Raw genomic sequence first — 15962 nt, forward strand, 5'->3', positions numbered from 1 at the left:
TACCCTGTCTACCTCCCCCTTCCTCCCTACCCTCTACCTTTTGGTAACCACTAGTCTATAGTCCATGTCCATTTTTAAACTAACAGAACTAACAGATGTATTCAGTAAGCATCAATTTATGTGGTTTGGAGCAAAAACAATTTGGCAAACTTTAAGAGCCTTCCAAAGAAAAAAACTGATCATCAAAAAAAAAGGAAGAAAAATTCTCACAAAAGAAATACTCAAAGGCAATTTAGAAAACAAAGATTTTTATATGAAATCAAGGAAAAAGAAGAAAACTCTTTAAAAACCTATTTTTAAGGCTGACATCACTTTAATTTCGATGAAGATATGAAAGGTAGCTAGATTTGAAAGGTATTTAAAATGATGTTGGGGAGAAAGATAGGGCTATCAGAGTCAGATATCAGATGGCTGCTGTCAAGACTTTAGAAGATGACATTAATTTGGTGAAATCATAAAGGTCTGGTTGTCAGTTCTGCCATTCTAGAAACTTAATCTTGTAAGTCCTTCTAGAGTTAATGAAATTAATGGGGACTGACGCATGCAAACTAAACCCACAAGAGACAGAGCTATAAATCACAAAATGTCAATTGGCAAGAATTTACAATATTATTTATGTTTGCCACACAAGCTGGAATTCTAATGTTTGGCTAGGGAACAGTTGGCCAGGGCAATCTCTTTCTAGTAGGAATCTGTACATGGTTAAACAGATATTTACTTATTCAACAAATATTTATCAAGTTCCTACTCAGTGCCAAGCACTCGGTCAAGTTCTATGGATTCACAGCAAGTAAGATAGAGTCCCTAAGCTCTTAGAGCCCACCACCTAGTAAGCAGGCAAAGGTAGTACAGTCAACTTTAAAAACACAGCGGGGAAACCTAATCCAGTCCCATAGAGTCAAGGAAGACTTCTAGGAGGAGGGGACATCTCTGCTGAGTCCTGCAGGATGAATAGCAGCTATTCATCAGGCAGCAGTGAGGCAGGACAAAAGGAACAAGCTCGAAGCAAAGGGAGCAGCATGTGCAGAAACCACAGAGCAGACTAAGATGAGTATTGAATGTGGAATAAGAGCACAGCAAGCAAATGGGCGATCTAAACACTAGCATCATGAATCTGGGATGGGAGCATCTCCATCTTCACTCTGCCAGGTGAACTGAATGTTGGGGGTGGCTGACTTAGAGCATTGCCTCTCTTAAAGAATGCTGCCCCTTCTCAGACAAGTTCTTCTTCAGTGGTTACCCTTTCTCAAACTACAAGCGTTGCCTCCTTAGTGGGTCAAGAAAGTAATATAGTGGGTCTTAATGAGCATTTTTAAAGTTAAATAGAATAGAAACTATCAGAGTGCATTACACATGGTAAAGGCAAGTATTGTTTTGTGAGATTTTACTTCAGATAGAAGGATGAATGGATGGATGGATGGATGGATGGAAGGATGGATGAAAACTATCAATAAATCTGAATATCCTTTGTTATATTACTAACATTGCTGAGGCCATGCAACCTGTGCTTCCACATTGCCGCTGATCACTCACAAGTTCAGAAATTCCAGAAATGATGTTGAATCAGTCCTTTGGACACTTGGACTTTCAAAGTCTGAAGCCAATGCTGAACTCCAGGGTTTCCCTAGTGTGTATGTATGTGTGTTTTCTGGAAAAATGTATTCCTTTCTGTATGTCACAGTCAGAAAGTTTAAAGAACACTATTCCAGTTACCACAACATAACTGCATAACAAACTATCTCAAAATTCAGTGGTGTAAAGCAACAACCATTTTATTATAGCTCATGATTTTATGAATCAGGAATTTAGGGAGGGGGTCAGCCCCATGTGACATTGACTCTCCAGTGGTAGTCAGCTGGCAAGCCGGAGGGTTCAAGACAGCTCATTCACATACTTGGTCAAATTAGCTGCAGACCAATCTGGGTTCAAGGGGAGGGTACATGGAGTCCACACTTCAAACAGAGTAATGTCAAAGTATTCATGGCCATCTTGAATCTGCCACAAGCATTGCTCTGTATTGCCTTGCCTGGACTCTGGAGCCTGACTGTCTGGATTTGAATCTCACTTCCTAGCTATGCAACCTCAGGCAAGTTACTTAATTTATCTGTCTGTTTTCTACAATAAGAGGATAATATATACTGTCTCCCTCATGGGATAGTTGTGAGGATTCAATGACTTGCAATGACTTAGAACTTTGCTGGGCCTGGAGTAAGTGCTATATGTGTCGGCTCTTTATTTTATCATTCTTCTTATGTTGGCATGTTCTTTCTAAAAATGTGTTAATGCCCTTGTCAGACTAGATATCAGTGGTTCACCCCTTGTTCTGCTCTGACATACCTGAGGGGCCAACACACTCCTTTTGTGGCAGTGACTCTCTGCATACTGATTACTAATGAGAGAGATGGGGGATCAGAATCTCCCACTAGGAGGTGAGAATATGGGTTGTGCTTTTTCAGGCTCTTCACTCAAGAATCACTAAACTGTAGACTGTATTAATCCATTGCTTACTATGTGCCAAGCCCTGCTCAAAGTGCTGGAGATCAGAGTTTGGTTAAGACACAAGGCCCCATCCTTTAACAGACTCATATTCAACTGAGTGGGATAGTTAACAATCAGGTAAGCAAAGACATCATAAGTGCTCTAAAGAAAATCAAATATAGTAGGAGGATTAAGCATGGAGGAAGACTGAAGGAGGGGTGATGATTTTAAATAAACTTCAGGGATGGTCTCTTTGAAAAGAAGACATGAGCATTTTCACATTTTATCATATCGATTAAATTTTTAGTGCTTTCCTTAATTTTTTAATTTTGGGAGGCATTCTATCTGTGAAATAATTTTGCAAGTGGTTAATCTCATCTATTATGTATAGATTAGAGTAGCATCACTGCAGAAAATAACCCAATGTCCCAGCCCTGGGGGCACTACTGCAGATCCCTCTCCCTAACTATACTTACTAGCAGTGTGAGAGTGAGCAAGTCACTTAATCCCACTAAGGATTAATTTCACCATTTGTAAAATGGAGAAATCTTCAGCCAAGGTTAGTGCCTTTGGGATGGGGAGACAGATTGGAGTGGGGAGGTGATAGTGAATTGCCAGGAAGAAGAAAGCTGACAAATGGAGTGGTCAAAGTGGAGAGAAGAGGCCAGAGGCAGGGACCCAGAGGGCACATTGTGTAGACTTAGCAAGAGTAGCTTCCCTTGGAAAGGCAAACACCAGATTGAGGAGAGCCAGAAATGACAGCAGTTACAAAGGCAGGCTGACCACCTGAGGGATTCAATTGCTCTATGACCGGGCCTGTGAATAAGGAAATAATGTTACCTTAATATAGAAAAGCCCAATGCTTAGCAAAGCAGATGTAGCTGAATGCAGAGAAAAATCACACCAAGATTCACAGTCCAGGTGACTCTCAGTAATTGCTTAACTTCAATAATATTGCCAGATTTGCACATATATCTGGGACTCCTGAAATTAATTACTTCCATCAGTCAATCAACATGGACTTTTCGTTGCCTGGAAAATAAAGTTCAAGGTCCTCAACATGGCGTCGGCCTGTCTACATTTTCCACTTCTTCTACCACTCCATCTCTCACTATTTTCTTTCCTGTGTTTCCCTTCCATACTGCTCCGTGCTCTCTCCTCCACCTCACACCTTCCTATTTCTCCAAGCAGAACTGATCACTCCTGGCCCTGCATTCACACAGCACTTTTGTTTGTGTTGCCTTTATGACCTTTTATCATATTATGTCTTTCATATTCACTGAACTACCAGTCTTAAATGTGGAAATTAATTTATTCATCTTAATAAGCCTCTACTTTTGGTCTTATATCAAGTATCAGCCGCTCAATAAATATTTGTGGATCTAATTATTAACTAAGCATCTGCTATAGAGCAGACCCTATAAACAAAACAAATAAGTTGAAAATGTGGTCCCTACAGCATAATAGGGTAGATGAGGTAGAAATGCACAGGTATGCATATATAGGGTGATATATAATAAGCACAAAATAAATGTTAGCATCAAGCAAGTCCTTTTAAGTCACTTCTGAAAGTTTAATCATGGCTCTATGCCCTCATCTTCATTATCATTTTTTATACTGTGCCAAAATCACCAGTTTACATGCATGTAGGTTCCCGCCCCCAACCCCAGGGGACTTGAAGAACACAGAATATGACTGATTCATTTTTATTCCTGGTTTCTGGCCCTCGGTCAGAATTCAATAAATATTTTTGGAATGAATAGAGCAGCTAGTCACCAAGAAATGTCACTTTTAGATACCTTTTCTTCCGTCAGAACCTGACTTGTTTCATTTATTGATTCTGAAACGCTGGTAGGCTTTTCCATTTCCTTTTTCTCTTAGGGCTAATATCCTGGATATTACAGTAACAGTCCTTGAGTTTTTCCTTTGAATCCTAGATAAAGGCCTGGAAGAGCAGCGAAACATTTAAGTGCCATTGCCCTTAATGCTAGGGTCAAAGCTTAGATCTCTTTCAGATGCTTGAAATGCACTAGTTTAAAACCTGCTCTATATCAATGGATTTCAGATTGTTATTGTGAGTGAAAGACTGCCTTTTAAAATGTGAGCAGAGAAAACCTGGCATGTCAGACAAAGGTACACCCCAGTGTGATGACTCATAATGTGATGTGGCAGGTGGGAAGTCTTAAAAAAAAAATCACTATTTCCTCATAAACCCAGCTGCAGATATCATATGTGGAGCTGGGTGGGGGTTGTACATGGCAGAGATGGAGGAAGGAGCTTCAGGAAAACAGCAGTTGTGCAGGGGGAAGGATCTCGGAGTACACAAGAAAAGTTTGCGGGCACCATCCATTCTGGATTATTCATTCAGTTTGTGCGCTAGCCAAATATTTTGCTACTTGCTTCTTCTTCAGATTGCCTATTCTTTGTTCAGTTCCCTTTACTTTATTCCTTGGAAGGGTAGGCAGAAAGTCAGAGAGAAAGGAAAAAAATCTCAAATTTGTGGACTATGTTATAAGAAACTCATAGTTTCTTTTGCAGAGAGACAAAGGGAAGGGATAGAAGAACAATGTGTATTAACTAAAATCAAGGTTTTAAATCATTTGTTATTTTGATTATCTTTATGTTTATATATATAAATGTATGCATATATATAATATATATATAATATATAATAATTAACTAAGCATATAATAATATTAATATATATTATAATAATATTATAATATTAATATTAATATATATTATATATATATATAAAACTTAAAAGGTAACAAAGAAGCCACAATAGGGAGAGAACGGACCTGGGTTCTAGTTCTAGCTTAGTAAAGAAGCCTCGAACAAGCTACTTCCCTTCTCTAGGGCTCAGTTTCCCTGTGTGTATTACAGGATCAAGAATGACAAATCCACAAAAAGTGTTCCCTCCCACTCTGAGCCCATGGCAGACGTCTGTAATAGATTACCGTGCTCACTCCCAGTGAGCTAAACTAGGCTTCAGAGTTTTTCTCAGCAGGACTCCAAGGAGCCACTAACAGTTGATAGAAAGGAGTCAGCACTCTGGATGAAACCTGCGGGCAGTTCCCAACACTAGCCCTAAAATTCTGTCACTCAAACTGTGTATTTTTATCAGTTAGGTCATGGGCCCCACACTGCAGGAGGAACTAGTTGATAAATATCAAATTTAAGCTGAATTTCTCAAGGTGTCTTCTACTTGGGTGTGTGGACGAGATTACAGCAACAGAAATAAGCCAAATGTCTCTGGCTCTTGCCACCACCTACTTCCATCCTTAGCCTCCCGCAGAATCCCCTCACCACCAAAGGATTTCTGACATGGGTATCTTACATTGTTCAAGAACTGATACTTTTTATAATTCCATAGCGGTCCCTCCCTGACATCCATGACTTGAGAAGTCATTTGTTCTGCCCTTGCCATGCTACCCTGCTCAGGCTCTGGCTTCTCATGCTCCCCAAAACTGCAAAATTCAAAAAATGTCAAAGCTGCCTTACATTTTCTCCATTTCTTACTGTCCCAGAGCCCATTGACATGAATAGATGGCTCCCAAACAGACTCAGCATTGTACATTGTGGTTCCTGGCATTCCTTATGGAAATAGGTCTTTCATATTTGACCTGCAGGCTCTTGCTCCATGGTGCTCAGACATAGGCTTAAAGGGATTGACAGCTGAAGCTGTACCCTCTTCTCTCTCACCTCAAACGTCTTCCCTCATTGGGTGGCGATAGTGGTAGTGGTGGCAAGGACCCACATACAAATGAGTTCCACGTAGGACCACCTTTGAATACCCCAGACACAACCAGAAATGTTTGGATTTCCATTTGATTTCAAGAGAGAGTGGCTGTTATGCAAGTAACAGTTAACAGGAGTCTGGAGATTTTGGCTCAGGTTCCCTAAACCCCCATTTAAAACAGCAAGTGGGCAATGGGTTGGGGTCTAGCCAGTCCTTACAACTGTGACCTGGACAACCTCTTCTTAGGAGGACCTAGAAAGCTGGAAATGTGTGAAGTTGATGTCGCTGCCTGCCAAGAGTCCCAGGGGTGGGTGTGTGTGTGTGTGTGTGTGTGTGTGTGTGTCCCATTGGTTTATCTCTAAGAACCTAACAATCTCATTGTGGAATCAGAGTTAAGCATGGTAAGTATCATGGAGATCACATAAGGGATACACCAATATGGGCTCAAAGTGTAGCCATTAGGAATGGAAGAAGTGTTCAAAGAAGCAAAGCTCAAGATAGACAGAGGGCAAAGAGAAAGGCAACCTGACAGACAAGAGAAATAGCCCAAGGAAAGGCACAGGGACAGAAACATTCAAGAACAATGACAGGATCACAAAATGCTCATTAGGGATCACAATAGTGGACATTAGATTGTATCAGTGGAGTGGAGTGAGTTTGCGGAGAGCCCTAAAATTCAAGTGGATATTTTCGAATGTGATGCAGAGAATATAAGGAAATGTCTCTGGCAATCTATTTAAAGGAGTATTTGGGAAGGTTAATCTGGCAAGGGCTTATAATCTGGAAAGGGTTTATAAGAGAAATTGGAGACACTGTCTAAAAGGTTAGTTTAAAAGGCTTTTGTTTGATTCATCCTTCAAAGAGGTTTTAATTTAATTAGAAAATAAGGTAGCAATGTGCATTGTACATATTCTTAGAGTATGTGTGTGTCTTCTCTAAAAAATGTTAAAAACATACTTACTTTACATTTTGAATAAGTAGTATATCCATGTGACTCTTAAATCTAAGCAATGTAAAGAGATATACAGTGAAGGGTTTTCCTCCCATCTCTGTCCCTGTTTGTTTTATTCCCACCTGGCACTCTACCCCCACCAACTCCAATACCCCCCACTCTAAACCACTTTCATGACTTCCTTGTGTATGCCTCCAGAGTTTATGAAAACTCAAGCATATATTAATGTATATTCTTCCTTCTTTTTTACAAAAACAAAATTAAAAAGATAACATGCTGTACATAGTTATCTGTATTTTGCTTTTCTCGCTTAAAAATAAATCTTGAAGATTTTTCCATATCATTTTTTTTGTTGTTGGGGGCATAGTATTCCATTATACAGAGAAACAGACCCTTATTGATGGATATGTTTTTTAATAATCTTTTACTATTATAGATGGTGCTACAAAAAAAATAACTTGCCCTTACCTCACAATGTATGCATTTATATTTGTAGAATAAATTTCCACAAATGGATTCATTGCCTCAAAGTCTACATATATTTATAATTTTAATAGAGATTTGTGGATTGACCTCTTTGGGAAGTTGTGCTAATTTACATTCCCAGCAGCAATATCTGGTATGCCTTTTTCCCTAGTCTTGCCAAAACGGTGGATGATCACTTTGAGGGCTTTTCCAGTCTATTAGATAATCTTCGTGCAGCTCTAATTTGCTTTTCTCTTACTATGAATGAGAGTGAGCATCTGCTTATATTTATGGGCCCAACAGATTTTCAGCTCCTCAAGGGCTGACTTCTTCATTTTTGTATCCCTCCCAGAGCTTCCCCAAATGCATTGCTACAAAATAAATTTTCAGTCAAGATTGGTAAATCCAATAAATATTTGTACAAATGAGTAGATAAATTATTGAATAAATGCTCATGCAATTGGAGTTATAAATCTTCAATAGATATCATTCTCCCCTCAAGCAACATAAGATATGATAAGCTCACAGAGCAGATAGAAAAGCAACATATATATGTTCAAAAATTACATGCAGTATTCTGAGTGAATAATTATTTGCCTTAGGCTGAAAAATGAAGACTCTTATATGAAATACCTTGTTAATCCCCAGAAAGGTGAGGGACTGGGGGAAAAGGAATCCTACAGCTCTTTTCTATGTTTATTTGAAGAGTGGTTTGGAGCTGGTGTGATTAAATGGTTTTCATAGAACTAACTAGTAAATCAGGAGAGACGAAATAAGGTGCCAGCATGTGGCTTCCTCAGGCTCCTTCAGCTTCATTTCTCCTCAGAATCTACCCAGAAGTCAGCTCCTGTGGCAGTGCAGACTGTCATTAGCTGGAGTTTAAGCCTGAGTTTCTTTGTTTTTCAGTTGTTTCTATGTGTTCCCACATGAAAATAACATAAGCCACAAGCAAAACATGTTTGACTATCTGTCTGTTAGTTTTATTAATTTTATAGAATTCCATTCTCCAGCAGCACAATTGCCAACTGTTTGTTTCATGCTATCTTCAGTCAGAGAAAAGCCACTATTATATGGGCAAAGGGTAAGAGCAATTGTCAGCAAGACCACAGTAGAATTTTTCATGGTGCATTGTTATCTGACGTGACTTTCTAACAGCTGTGATCCAGCTGAACTGCAGCCCCAAAAAGAAAGCCTTCCCCAAAAGAAGCATGAAGCCCTCCACCTGCTTATGAAGCACCTCCTTCCTCCTTAGAGAATAAGAGCTGCTTCCCCAGTCAAGGGGCATTCTTAAAGCTGAATCCAGCCCAGAGTTATAAGCTCACATCAAGCCAGGGACTGGATCAGGAGCCACAGCCACACTAAGGAGCAAGGAGGCAGAAAGCATACTGGAAGAGAAGAATGAAAAGGTAGACCTAAACTTCAGGTTAGGACCCTAATTCCAGGCCATCTATGACTGAAAATAATCCTAATAAACAGTGTCAAGGATCTAGGAAAATCATGTGTATGAGGACTGTACTTGATATTTAAAATAGTTATGTTGATGGAGGTTAACTATTTAAAACAAGGACTAATTAGTAGTTGATAGATGGTCACAGGGATGAGGAGCACAGCATAGGGAATGCAGTTAACATTAATGTATTGTCTAGGTGAAGAGCCAGAGGAGAGAAAGAGCAATTAAGGGGATTGTTTTATAAACTATATAAATGTCTAACCAATGTACTGTATACCTGAAACTAACAAAATAAAATTTAAAAAAAATTAAAAAAATAAAATAATGGAAATTAGCTCCCAATTTTAAAAAAAAAAGACACTTGGAAAATTAGGTTACCTGCAAACTCTCCATCGCTGGTTCTTTTCCTTTCTGTTGTTACTTTAGCGGGGAGTATGTGTTTAAATGACAGGTCAGAAAGAAACAACTTTAACATATGTTCAGCATTTAACAGTCTGTTTCATACATCTGTATTCATTGTGTCACTTCCTCCCCAGAACACATGCCTATGTTATTTCCATATCCACCACCCACCTATTTTGTAGATAAGGAGGAGGCAGGAGAGGCTGAGTGACTTGCCTAAGATCTCACAATTCATAAAGATGAGCCAGGACTTTGACTCAAGTCTTCTGAACCCCAAATTGAGGCTCTTTCCAGGATTTGTTTCTTAACTCATTGCATAATTAGTTTTGAGAAGTACAAGAGAAAAAGCATTACCTGCACTTTCGGCAACAGAACCATTATAAAATTGTTTCATGGTAATCTGAAGTCATAGCAATTATTCTTGATTCAAACTCAGGGATAAATGAGTAATTAATACCTCTGGGTAATTTCGCTGGTGATATGCCACAGGGCAGTGGGTCCACTCTAAGGCAGTTCAATTGAAAGTCAGAGTTAGAACCATTCTTTTAGATTTGCCACTTATTCAGAGATAAGCTTGTCTTGTCGAAATGCACAAACCACACATGACAACACAGTTCTCACCAAGTATTTATTTAGTCTTACCATGTGCCTACATTTCCCATAGAAACTGTGAGAAAGAAACAGAGAAGAAGCTTCAGACCACAACCCCTTCACAGAAGGAAGTGACAGTCCCACCCATTTATTATTATGTTTTTATAATCAGTCATTACCCCCATAGAAATACTCAAGAATCTGGCTTTCGAACATGAAATATAAGATTTGTAAGATGTACTTTGTTCATGCAAGTGAAGAAGAAAATGTATTGAGTACTTACTCTGTGCCAGTTACCTTAGTTACTGGATCCCTACAATTAAAGAGACCTATTATCCAAGAAAGAAATTTGCTTTAAGAATAAATATGTTAGGGAAAGTAGGAAGGGGGAGAAGTTGGATAAGGGTAAAGGGGGTCAAATATATGGTGACGGAAGGAGATTTGACTTTGCATGGTGAACATACAATGAATAAACAGATGATGTATTATTGAATCATACACTTGAAACCTATATAATTTTATTAATGAGTGTCACTTCAATAAATTTAATATAAAAAAATGAAATTGTTTAAGTTAAAACAATTTTAAAAGATAGAATATGTTAACCCCAAAATAGGTAATATTGGTAATATCTTTATTAACTTATTATTTTATCTACTTAGCATTTAGCTGACCTGCACATCCTGGCCTACACATCATGGCCTACATATAACTAAATATTTTTAAATATTTCAAACTTTCAATGAACTGCAGCAATACAGAGAGGCTGGATATTTTTTTCAGACATCTGTAAGAAACATATGCTCTGTCAAGCCAGGGAGAAGAACAGTTTCTTGAGGGCTTAGGTTACATCTTGTGTTCATTGAAGCACATCAGAGTCATTTACATAGTGGAACCATATTTGATTGTTTTCTTTCTTATTCTTCTATAATTTTATGTGTGTTTTTTCCTATTTTTATAATAATAAAATAAATATGCAATAAAACAAAAAGAATTCAACCATAATTAATTAATTAATTAATTAATTAATATAAATATTTTAAACTCTTAAAAATACATCTCTTTAAACATTCCCTTGCCAAAGATTCCCCTCCTTCAGTTGTTACCTATTTTCAGATGTTAGCTTTTCTACAGAGTCACCCGGAAATAATATGAAACCTCTTAGGAAGTATACATCTATTTTATTTCCAAGGAGTGGACAGAAGTGGGTGATATTGTCATGGTCCTGGATCAAAACTCAAATGAATTTTCCATGAAAAAAATTATTTATTGAAAATGATGCATCCTGAGTTTTCTTTCTTACTCAGGTTACCAAATTAATCAGTGAAACTCTTGAGCAGAGGGGACAATAAAACTAAAAATCAAGTTAGAGGTAAATATACCCAGTGTCCTAACCCTGATTTCTATTCCATTTTTAACCCATATATTTTAACCTATATTGGCGGAGAATGAAAATTTCAAGATAAGGGAAATTTGCAAAACACTGAAGCTTATCTCCTTTTCATTTCAACCAATTTTGATAAATATCAATCTAAAAATCAATTGCATACTGCTCTGTCAGTGTAAGGAGAGTATAATATTATGCAATATTTAGTCTCTTTCTGATATGTAGGGCCCTGTGTCCTGAACTCAAAAACATCTGTATGTGGGCAAATAATTTTTGACAAACATAGCCAAAAACATACAGTGGAGAAAGAAAAGCCTCTTCAATAAATGGTGCTGGGAAAACTGGAAAGCCACCTGCAAAAGAATGAAGCCAGACTATTATCTATCACCGCACACCAAAATTAACTCAAAATGGATTAAGACCTGAATATAAGACCTGAAACAATAAAATGCATCGAAGAAAACATAGGAACTAAACTCAAGGACTTTGGACTTAAAGAAGATTTTATGAATTTGACCTCAAAAGCAAGGGAAGTAAAAGCAAAAATAAATGAATGGGACTACATCAAACTAAAAAGCTTCTGCTCAGCAAAAGAAACCGTCAACAAGGTAAAGAGACAGCCATCGAAATGGGAAAATATATTTTCAAGCAATGCCTCCAATAAGGACCTAATATCCTAAATATACAAAGAACTCATATGACTCAATAACAACAAAAAAAACAAATGATCCAATAAAAAAATGGGCAGAGGACCTGAACAGACACTTCTCCCCAGAGGACATACAAATGGTCTACAAACATATGAAAAGATGCTCAACATTGCTAGCCATTAGGGAAATATAAATCAAAACCACAATGAGATACCATCTCGCCCCTGTTAAAATAGCTACAATCAAAGGACAAGTAATAACAAATGTTGGAGAGGTTGTGAAAAAAAAAACAGAATCCTTATACATTGCTGGTGGGACTGCAAATTGGTACAGCCACCATGGAAAACAGTATGGAGGTTCCTCAAAAAACTAAGAATTGATCTACCATATGATCCACCATTCTCTCTACTGGGTATTTACTCCAAAGACTTGAAGACTCATATCCAAAAAGATATTTGCACACCGATGTTCATAGCAGCATTATTCACAGTGGCCAGGACATGGAAGCAACCGAAGTGTCCTACGATAGATGATTGGCTAAAGAAGCTGTGGTGCATATATACAATGGAATATTACTCAGCCATAAGAAGAGATGAAATATACCCATTTGCAACAACATGGATGGACCTTGAAATAATCATACTAAGCGAAATAAGCTAGACGGAGAAGGTTGAAAATCACATGATATCACTTATATGTGGGATATAAACCTAAAAGCAACAAATGAACAGGACAAACAAACAGAGCCTCATGGACACAGACAATGTACTAGTGGTTACCAGAGGGGAGGGGGGAGGTAGATGGGAGGAAAAATAAATTTAAATCCTTTCTTCAATTAAACAAATAAACATTAAAAATTAAAATTAAAATTAATAAACATCTACAAGGGAGCAAATTTTTGTGGGTTTTACCTCCAAGAGCTCTACTGCATTCTCACAGTGAATATCAGAGAAAAATTCCCATGTACTCTGGCAGGAGGAGAAGAAAAGGGACATTTTGAAATATGCCAGAGCATTCTGTTCTTAACAAGTTCTGCCATCATGGGAAACAGTTAACCAGAACCTAATCTGCTGGGGTTTTATCAGAGCCTAAATGACCTGGAGGAAAAGAAATACCCAACCCCAGCCCTCTCTATCTTCTATGTGGGAAAGGGAAATACCTAACTCCAGACCGCTCTAGCCATCCTATCCTACATAAGGGGGTGGGTAGAGGCAAGAACTTAGAAGCATGTGTGAAGATTGCAGTCCAGAGGCACAGGCTCACAAAAAGACAGAGACCTAATCATATGAGTATAGAATGCTTCCTCTCTCCCCAGACCTTACCACCATATTACTAGATGCTTATTTACAACAGTTCCTTTTACCCAGTACATCATGTCTGGCTATCAAGAAAATATTACAAGACATACTAAAAGGTGGGAAAAAAAGGGGGAGGAGGGTTTAAAGAAACAATCCAGACACCTAACAAAACTAGAAACAGATATGGCAGGGATGTTGGAATTATCTAGCCAAGAATTTAAAACAGCCATGATTAATATGCTAAGGGCTCTAATGGATAAAGTAGCATGCAAGAAGAGATGGGCAATGTAAGCAGATAGACAGAAATTCTAACACTAAAAAATGAAAAGAAAAAAGACTGAAGAAATAGAACAAAGTATCCAAGAACTGAAGGACAGCTACAAAATGTGTAACATATGTATAATGGGAATACCAGAAGGAAAAGAGAGAAAAGAACACAGAAATTATTTGAAACAGTAATGATTGAGAATCTCCTCCAAATTAATGTCACACACCAAACCACAGATCCTGGAAGCTCAGAGAACAAACAAACAAACCTTGAGAATTAATAAGTGACTATAACAATGTTGCAGGATACAAAGTTAACATACAAAAAGTCAATCGCTTTCCTATATACCACGCATGAACAAGTGGAATTGGAATTAAATACACAATTCCTTACATTAGCATCCAAAACAATGAAATACTTAGTTATAAATCTAACAAAATAAGTACGAGATCTCTATAAATAGAACTACAAAACTCTAATGAAAAAATAGAACTATATAAATGGAGAGAGATTCTATGTTCATGGGTAGGAAGACTCAATATTGTCCAGATGTCAGTTCTTCCCAACTCAATCTATAGATTCAATGCAATTCCAATCAAAACTCTAAAAACTTATTTTGTGTATACAGATAAACTAATTTTAAAGTTTATATGGAGAGGCAAAAGACCCAAAATACTCAATAAAATATTGAAGAACAAAGTTGGAAGACTGATTCTACTCAACTTCAAGAATTTATAAAGCTACAGTAGTCAAGACAGTGTGGTATTGGTGGAAGAACAGACAAATAAATCAGTGGAAAAAAAGAGGGAGTCCATAAATAAGCCCATATAAATATAGTCAACTGATATTTGATAAATGAGCAAAGGCAATACAATGGAAAAGAGATAGTCTTTTCAACAAATGGTGCTAGAACAACTGGTCATCCACATGTGAAAAAATAAATTTAGACACAAAATAGCTCCTCACAAAAAAAAATAACTTAAAATGGATCACAGACCTAAATGTAAAACAGAAAACTGTAGAACTCCTAGAAGAGAACAAAGGATAAAATCTAGAAGACCTATGGTTTGATGATAGCTTTTTAGATAAAACAGAATTGATAAACTGGGCTTCTAAAATTAAAAACACCATCTGCTCTCTGAAAGACACTGTCAAGAATCTAAAAGGAGAAGCCACAGACTGGGAGTAAACATTTGTAAAGACATAGCTGATAAAGCACTGTTATCTAAAATATACAAAGAACGCTTAAAACTCAACAATTAGGAAAGAGACAACTCAATTAAAAAATGGGTCAAAGATCTTAACAGAAACCTCACCAAAGAAGATACATAGATGGCAAATAAACATCTGAAAAGATGCTTCACATCATATCATCAGGGAAATGCAAGTTAGAACTACAGAAATAAGATATCACTTACACACCTGGTAGAATGCCCAAAATCCAGAACACTGACAACACCAAATGCCCAAAATCCAGAACACTGACAACACCAAATGCTGCAAATGCAAAATGATACAGCCACTTTAGAAGACAGTTTGACAGTTTCTTTCAAAATTAAGCATACTCTTACCATACATACCATCCAACAATCACACTCCTTGATTTTTAGCCAAAGGAGTTGAAAATGTATGTCTACACAAACACCTGCACACAGATGTTTATAGCAACTTTATTCATAATTTCTAAAACTTAGAAGCAACCAAGGTGTCCTTCAAAAAGTGAATGGATAAATAAACTGTGGTACATGCAGACAATGGAATATTAGGCAGTGCTAAAAAGAAATGAATTATCAAGCCATAAAAAGACGTTGAAGAAACTTAAGTACATATTACTAAATGAAAGAAGCCAATTTGAAAAGATTACATGCTATATAATTCTAACTATATGACATTCTGAAAAAGGCAAAACTACAGAGACAGTAAAATGCCCAGAGGTTGCCAAGGGTTGTGGGGAAGGAGGAATAAATAGGCAGAGCATAGAGGATTTTTAGGATAATGAAATTACTCCGTATGATACTATAATGGTGGATACATATTATACATTTGTCCAAAACCATAGAATGTACAACATCAAGAGTGAACCTGTGGACTTTGGGTGCTAATTATGTGTCAGTTCAGGGCCATCAATTGTAATAAATGTGCCACTTTGGTGAGGGGTGTTGATAATGGAAGAGGCTGTGCATATACAGGGGCATGGGATAATATGGGAGATCTCCACTATACCTACTGCTGTTTTTCTATGAACCCAAACTGCTCTAAAAAATAAAGTCTAGTATAAA

At 37.5% G+C, this 15962-nt stretch overlaps 1 protein-coding gene across 9 annotated transcripts in view; it reads left to right on the top strand.

Annotated features, from left to right (window-relative positions):
* The window catches only part of KIF6 (kinesin family member 6), a 369244-nt gene that overhangs the window by 219261 nt on the left and 134021 nt on the right, over positions 1–15962 (top strand). The window contains exon 1 of one of the 9 annotated variants that reach the window (XM_039856367.1): positions 1882–2086. The exons of the other annotated variants lie outside the window; for them this stretch is intronic. The gene's annotated coding sequence lies outside the window, so the exon portion shown is untranslated. Of the gene's footprint in view, positions 1–1881; positions 2087–15962 lie in introns of those variants that run through there. 9 annotated transcript variants of the gene reach the window in all.

The sequence above is a fragment of the Pteropus medius genome, unplaced genomic scaffold, assembly GCF_902729225.1.
Source record: "Pteropus medius unplaced genomic scaffold, Ma_sr-lr_union100, whole genome shotgun sequence".
Classification (NCBI taxonomy): Eukaryota; Metazoa; Chordata; class Mammalia; order Chiroptera; family Pteropodidae; genus Pteropus; species Pteropus medius.